Consider the following 8,792-nt stretch of genomic DNA (forward strand, 5'->3'; position numbering starts at 1 on the left):
ATCGATTTGCACGTCAGAACTGTTTCGGTCTTCCATCAGGGTTTCCCCTGACTTCAACCTGATCAAGTATAGTTCACCATCTTTCGGGTCACAGCATATATGCTCAAGGTACGCTCCAGTTAGAGGTATAAATAATAATAAATTATCATTATACATAACTATATGGAACGCCCCGGGATTGAATTAATAATGTAATACATTAAAAATTAATCCCATTATTAATACAGTTAAGTTAATTTCGCCATTAGGTTTAATATAACCCAATGACTTGCACATATGTTAGACTCCTTGGTCCGTGTTTCAAGACGGGTCCCGAAGGTATCCTGAATCTTTCGCATTGTTAATCATATAAATGCATACAATTAATATTAAAATCAATGATAATAATATTATTGTAAAATTCAAAAGAATTTTAGCATTATATATAATAAAATCTATCAACACTTTATCAAATCATCAGTAATTATTCTATGTTAATAAGCTAAAAGCAAATTAATTTGAATAAACTTAAAAACCAATGATCTTTTGATAAATATTTTATTATGTTAATAGATTACAATGTCCTTATATGAAAAAAATGCACACTATTACTATAATATTTAAAATTAAATACTACAGTTATAATGATGAATTTTTCATAATGGATATTCAGGTTCATCGGGCTTAACCTCTAAGCAGTTTCACGTACTATTTAACTCTCTATTCAGAGTTCTTTTCAACTTTCCCTCACGGTACTTGTTTACTATCGGTCTCATGGTTATATTTAGTTTTAGATGGAGTTTACCACCCACTTAGTGCTGCACTATCAAGCAACACGACTCTTTGGAAATATCTTTCTAGTAATCATTAACGTTATACGGGCCTGGCACCCTCTATGGGTAAATGGCCTCATTTAAGAAGGACTTAAATCGTTAATTTCTCATACTAGATATTAAGATATTCCATACACTGCATCTCACATTTGCCATATAGACAAAGTGACTTAGTGCTGAACTATTTTCTTTTCGCTCGCCGCTACTAAGAAAATCCTTGTTAGTTTCTTTTCCTCCCCTCATTAATATGCTTAAATTCAGGGGGTAGTCCCATATGAGTTGAGGTTGTATAAAATATATTTTAGATTGATTTGTTTATTTTTATTTAATTTTTTTGCTATTTGCTATTTTAAAGAAATATATTTTTATATCTTGATTACTCAATATTATTCAATCTTTTCATCCCTTTTTAAAATTCATAATATAATAATTAATAAAATTAACAACATTATTCCTCCACATATCATATATTTTTTTTTATTATAAATTTTTCTCAATACAATAGAGTGAATTAATTCTAGAATAAAAATTTATTTTATGCTAGACATTCCTCTTATGTATTATTTAATATAATTTAAATAATGTTGAAAATTTTTTCTTTTATGGGAATACTAAGATTCTCATTTATCATAAATTTTCGTTCAAATATGAGGTATTCAAGAATATATTTTCTATATTTCTTTTTATGCTATTAATATTATGGATTGAAAAATACAATCCAATAATATGCCATATGCTTAAATTCTATTAATTGACTAAAAGAATAAGCAACTAATTTAGCATAGTCTTACAACCCTCAACCATATGTAGTCCAAGCAGCACTTTAAAATTAATTAAAGTACATAACAGCATGGACCGCAATATGCGTTCAAAATGTCGATGTTCATGTGTCCTGCAGTTCACACGATGACGCACAGTTTGCTGCGTTCTTCATCGACCCATGAGCCGAGTGATCCACCGCTTAGAGTGATAATTTTTTTGTATTTTTTTAATTCAAAGTCAAAGAATTTTAATTTATTGAAAGTATTAATAATTAATCAATAATAAATTTTTAATACATAAGTTTAAAACATCTTTCAATAAATTGTAATTTTAAACCCAAACATTTGCAGCTGCGCATGTCTTAGGTCAACAAAAACAGTAATACCTTTTATATATTATTTTCTTCTCTATTTGTGCGTTTTCTTTTTTTAAATTTTTCAACATGTTTTTAATCACAAATAGAAAATACCATAAAAAAAAGGTATTACACACGTTAATGTGAACAAGTTAACTTATCATTTATAATATTTTATATAAATATCACAATTAAATATTATTTTCTATATAAATAATAAGTACAGCTATATGTTTAAAGGTTTTTTTATTGCGTTCAAATACAATGTATGCGAAGTTCACAATATAATATATATTGTCATAATGCATTACAAGGAGTTAAAAAAAAAAAAAAAAAACAGAAAAACATTCAAAACATTGTATAATTCAAAACATTTTGAATGAAAAGAACAAAAAGAAAACTTTTTTTTCTTTTTTATTCTTTTTTTTTATTTTGTTTTTATATAATTATTTTTTTTTTCTTTTCGGATAGGAACACAATAATGATCCTTCCGCAGGTTCACCTACGGAAACCTTGTTACGACTTTTACTTCCTCTAAATAATCAAGTTCGGTCAACTTTTGCGAAACAACCGTGAAACACAAGGCGTCACAGTGATCACGTCCGGAGACCTCACTAAATAATTCAATCGGTAGTAGCGACGGGCGGTGTGTACAAAGGGCAGGGACGTAATCAATGCGAGTTAATGACTCACACTTACTGGGAATTCCAAGTTCATGTGAACAGTTTCAGTTCACAATCCCAAGCATGAAAGTGGTTCAGCGGTTTACCCGGACCTCTCGGTCTAGGAAATACACGTTGATACTTTCATTGTAGCGCGCGTGCAGCCCAGGACATCTAAGGGCATCACAGACCTGTTATTGCTCAATCTCGTTACTGCTAGACGCAATTTGTCCATTTAAGAAGCTAGTGTCCTTATAATGGGACAAACCAACAGGTACGACTCCACTTATATAAACACATTCAAACACTTGTACATTCAAGATGAACGCATGAATGAAGGCTATATAAGCTTCAACACCATAATCCTGAAAGCATCTATTTAATATATTTGAGTCTCGTTCGTTATCGGAATTAACCAGACAAATCACTCCACGAACTAAGAACGGCCATGCACCACCACCCATAGATTCGAGAAAGAGCTATCAATCTGTCTTACACGCTTATGTTCGGACCTGGTAAGTTTTCCCGTGTTGAGTCAAATTAAGCCGCAGGCTCCACTCCTGGTGGTGCCCTTCCGTCAATTCCTTTAAGTTTCAGCTTTGCAACCATACTTCCCCCGGAGCCCAAAAGCTTTGGTTTCCCGGGAAGCGACTGAGAGAGCCATAGTAGTAGCTACACCCAATTGCTAGCTGGCATCGTTTATGGTTAGAACTAGGGCGGTATCTGATCGCCTTCGAACCTCTAACTTTCGTTCTTGATTAATGAAAACATCTTTGGCAAATGCTTTCGCTTAAGTTAGTCTTACGACGGTCCAAGAATTTCACCTCTCGCGTCGTAATACTAATGCCCCCAAACTGCTTCTATTAATCATTACCTCTTGATCTAAAAACCAATGAAAGTAGAACAGAGGTCTTATTTCATTATTCCATGCACAAAATATTCAGGCATTTGGAGCCTGCTTTAAGCACTCTAATTTGTTCAAAGTAATTGTACCGGCCCACAACAACACTCGATGAAGAGCACTGAAGCAGGTTTAAATAGGAGGAATATATAAAAAATACATTGTATTAATTATATATAAGAACTCCACCGGTAATACGCTTACATACATAAGGTAATGTACATACCACAATTATAGTTGTACTACCCGTATGAAGCACAAATTCAACTACGAACGTTTTAACCGCAACAACTTTAATATACGCTATTGGAGCTGGAATTACCGCGGCTGCTGGCACCAGACTTGCCCTCCAATAGGTCCTTGTTAAAGGATTTAAAGTGTACTCATTCCAATTACAGGGCCTCGGATATGAGTCCTGTATTGTTATTTTTCGTCACTACCTCCCCGAACTGGGAGTGGGTAATTTACGCGCCTGCTGCCTTCCTTAGATGTGGTAGCCGTTTCTCAGGCTCCCTCTCCGGAATCGAACCCTGATTCCCCGTTACCCGTTGCAACCATGGTAGTCCTAGATACTACCATCAAAAGTTGATAGGGCAGACATTTGAAAGATCTGTCGTCGGTACGAGACCATACGATCTGCAAGTTATCTAGAGTTCAACCAATATAACGATCGAATAATCGCTTGGTTTTAGCCTAATAAAAGCACACGTTCCAAAAGGTCCGTGTTTATTTTGCATGTATTAGCTCTAGAATTACCACAGTTATCCAAGTAACTGTTAACGATCTATGGAACCATAACTGATATAATGAGCCTTTTGCGGTTTCACTTTTAATTTGTTTGTACTTAGACATGCATGGCTTAATCTTTGAGACAAGCATATAACTACTGGCAGGATCAACCAGAATAATATATATTTCTTTTTTATATAATATTTTTTATATTATATAAAAGTTTAAAATGATATTTTCTTATTTGAAAATTATACACAAATACACAAAACATAAAAACATTTACAATATACACAACAATTTTTCTATGTTTCTTTCTTTATTATATTTTTTTTCATTATATTTCATTTCTATTGTGTGATTTTGTAATGGATTTTTTTAATTTTTGTTTTGGTATCGTGAAAAGAATTTTCGTTCTCTATACATATTATTATTTAATTATTATGTAAGAACGATATTTCTTCTTATATTGGCAAAATTTTCAAATAATATCATTCTATACATTTTACTTTATTTCAATGCATATAGTAATATATATACCTTTTTTTAAGAGTATATACATTTTTTTCTTGATTTGAAATTAATAATTTCAAATTCTATTATATTTATTTCAATAATAAATATATGATAAAAAGTATTTTCGGGTGCAACACATTAATATTTTATTTTATTTAAAAACCATCCTTTTACACATATATTTTATGAGTAAATATTAGAATAGCTCACAAATAAAACTAAAATATTGTTTAATATTTATTTCTACAATATGTTAGTATAGAATAATAGATTTTTTATGTTTTTGTATAAAACAAAATCTATTTCTATTTAAACTAACTGTAGGAAACCAGGAATAAAAAACGCTCATTATATACAATATGTTAGTACAGAATATAGAGTTTTGTATAAAACAAAATCTATTTCTATTTAAACTAACTGTATAAAAACCAGGAATAAAAAGGCACACAAAATCAACTTTCATTTTCATATTTACTTAAAAATACATATAAAGTAAAAAATATTTCCATATAAATACTAAGTAAATAAAGTCATACAAGTATGAAAATTTTCATACAAGTACTAAATACATAAATCATATAAGTATAGTAATATTCATACTTATAAGTATTTAAAAACAATTTCTTACTAATAAACTAACATAAGGAATTCAAATATATAAAAGTATAATACATTTCCTAGCAGTAAAAAATTTTCATATAAGTACTAAATGTATAAAGTCTATGAAGCAATAAATTTTCATATAAGTACTATTTCAGTATATGTCAATTTGAGCAGATTTGTGCAAATTTGTTATAAATGTTCTCTCCCATGTTGACGTTACCAACCCGAAAATATATGGAAAAATTCTTTTAACCTATTTAAAATTTAAAAACTCATATATACGTGGGTAATTTATATCATTTTCAAATATCGTCATGGTCATAATACAACTAATAACATCAAAAGTATTTTTACAATCGATTTTTTTTTTAAATTTTTAACTTGTATGACTTCATATTTAATACTTATATGAAAATTTATTACTTCATAGACTTTATACATTTAATACTTATATGAAAATTTATTACTTCATAGACTTTATACATTTAATACTTATATGAAAATTCATTACTTCATAGACTTTATATTTTTTATACTTATATAAAAATTTATTACTTCATAGACTTTATATTTTACTTCATAGACTTTATACATTTAATACTCATATGAAAATTTATTACTTCATAGACTTTATATATTTACTACTTATATGAAAATTTATTACTTCATAGACTTTATACAATTAATACTTATATGAAAATTTATTACTTCATAGACTTTATACAATTAATACTTATATGAAAATTTATTACTTCATAGACTTTATACAATTAATACTTATATGAAAATTTATTACTTCATAGACTTTATACAATTAATACTTATATGAAAATTTATTACTTCATAGACTTTATACATTTAATACTTATATGAAAATTCATTACTTCATAGACTTTATACAATTAATACTTATATGAAAATTTATTACTTCATAGACTTTATACAATTAATACTTATATGAAAATTTATTACTTCATAGACTTTATACAATTAATACTTATATGAAAATTTATTACTTCATAGACTTTATACAATTAATACTTATATGAAAATTTATTACTTCATAGACTTTATACAATTAATACTTATATGAAAATTTATTACTTCATAGACTTTATACAATTAATACTTATATGAAAATTTATTACTTCATAGACTTTATACAATTAATACTTATATGAAAATTTATTACTTCATAGACTTTATACAATTAATACTTATATGAAAATTTATTACTTCATAGACTTTATACAATTAATACTTATATGAAAATTTATTACTTCATAGACTTTATACAATTAATACTTATATGAAAATTTATTACTTCATAGACTTTATACAATTAATACTTATATGAAAATTTATTACTTCATAGACTTTATACAATTAATACTTATATGAAAATTTATTACTTCATAGACTTTATACAATTAATACTTATATGAAAATTTATTACTTCATAGACTTTATACATTTAATACTTATATGAAAATTCATTACTTCATAGACTTTATATTTTTTATACTTATATAAAAATTTATTACTTCATAGACTTTATATTTTACTTCATAGACTTTATACATTTAATACTTATATGAAAATTTATTACTTCATAGACTTTATATATTTACTACTTATATGAAAATTTATTACTTCATAGACTTTATACATTTAGTACTTATATGAAAATTTATTACTTCATAGACTTTATACAATTAATACTTATATGAAAATTTATTACTTCATAGACTTTATACAATTAATACTTATATGAAAATTTATTACTTCATAGACTTTATATATTTACTACTTATATGAAAATTTATTACTTCATAGACTTTATACATTTAGTACTTATATGAAAATTTATTACTTCATAGACTTTATACAATTAATACTTATATGAAAATTTATTACTTCATAGACTTTATACAATTAATACTTATATGAAAATTTATTACTTCATAGACTTTATACAATTAATACTTATATGAAAATTTATTACTTCATAGACTTTATACATTTAATACTTATATGAAAATTTATTACTTCATAGACTTTATATATTTACTACTTATATGAAAATTTATTACTTCATAGACTTTATACAATTAATACTTATATGAAAATTTATTACTTCATAGACTTTATACAATTAATACTTATATGAAAATTTATTACTTCATAGACTTTATACATTTAATACTTATATGAAAATTTATTACTTCATAGACTTTATACAATTAATACTTATATGAAAATTTATTACTTCATAGACTTTATACAATTAATACTTATATGAAAATTTATTACTTCATAGACTTTATACAATTAATACTTATATGAAAATTTATTACTTCATAGACTTTATACAATTAATACTTATATGAAAATTCATTACTTCATAGACTTTATACATTTAATACTTATATGAAAATTTATTACTTCATAGACTTTATATATTTACTACTTATATGAAAATTTATTACTTCATAGACTTTATACATTTAATACTTATATGAAAATTTATTACTTCATAGACTTTATACAATTAATACTTATATGAAAATTTATTACTTCATAGACTTTATACAATTAATACTTATATGAAAATTTATTACTTCATAGACTTTATACAATTAATACTTATATGAAAATTTATTACTTCATAGACTTTATATATTTACTACTTATATGAAAATTTATTACTTCATAGACTTTATACATTTAGTACTTATATGAAAATTTATTACTTCATAGACTTTATACAATTAATACTTATATGAAAATTTATTACTTCATAGACTTTATACAATTAATACTTATATGAAAATTTATTACTTCATAGACTTTATACAATTAATACTTATATGAAAATTTATTACTTCATAGACTTTATACAATTAATACTTATATGAAAATTTATTACTTCATAGACTTTATACAATTAATACTTATATGAAAATTTATTACTTCATAGACTTTATACAATTAATACTTATATGAAAATTTATTACTTCATAGACTTTATACAATTAATACTTATATGAAAATTTATTACTTCATAGACTTTATACATTTAATACTTATATGAAAATTCATTACTTCATAGACTTTATAATTTTTATACTTATATAAAAATTTATTACTTCATAGACTTTATATTTTACTTCATAGACTTTATACATTTAATACTTATATGAAAATTTATTACTTCATAGACTTTATATATTTACTACTTATATGAAAATTTATTACTTCATAGACTTTATACATTTAGTACTTATATGAAAATTTATTACTTCATAGACTTTATACAATTAATACTTATATGAAAATTTATTACTTCATAGACTTTATACAATTAATACTTATATGAAAATTTATTACTTCATAGACTTTATATATTTACTACTTATATGAAAATTTATTACTTCATAGACTTTATACAT

At 25.4% G+C, this 8,792-nt stretch overlaps 2 non-coding genes and 1 pseudogene across 2 annotated transcripts; all 3 read right to left on the reverse strand.

Annotated features, from left to right (window-relative positions):
• LOC138858728 (large subunit ribosomal RNA) overlaps window positions 1-1,100 on the reverse strand; it is a 4,659-nt pseudogene extending 3,559 nt beyond the window's left edge.
• Window positions 1,101-1,602: 502 nt separating this feature from the next.
• LOC138858702 (5.8S ribosomal RNA) lies at window positions 1,603-1,781 on the reverse strand. The gene has a single exon (XR_011397737.1). It is a non-coding gene; the product is annotated as a 5.8S ribosomal RNA (ribosomal RNA).
• A 627-nt stretch (window positions 1,782-2,408) lies between these two features.
• Window positions 2,409-4,398, reverse strand: LOC138858714 (small subunit ribosomal RNA). The gene has a single exon (XR_011397749.1). It is a non-coding gene; the product is annotated as a small subunit ribosomal RNA (ribosomal RNA).
• Between the last annotated feature and the right edge of the window lie 4,394 nt (window positions 4,399-8,792).

This window comes from Bactrocera oleae, unplaced genomic scaffold (genome assembly GCF_042242935.1).
Source record: "Bactrocera oleae isolate idBacOlea1 unplaced genomic scaffold, idBacOlea1 ctg00000012.1, whole genome shotgun sequence".
NCBI lineage: Eukaryota > Metazoa > Arthropoda > Insecta > Diptera > Tephritidae > Bactrocera > Bactrocera oleae.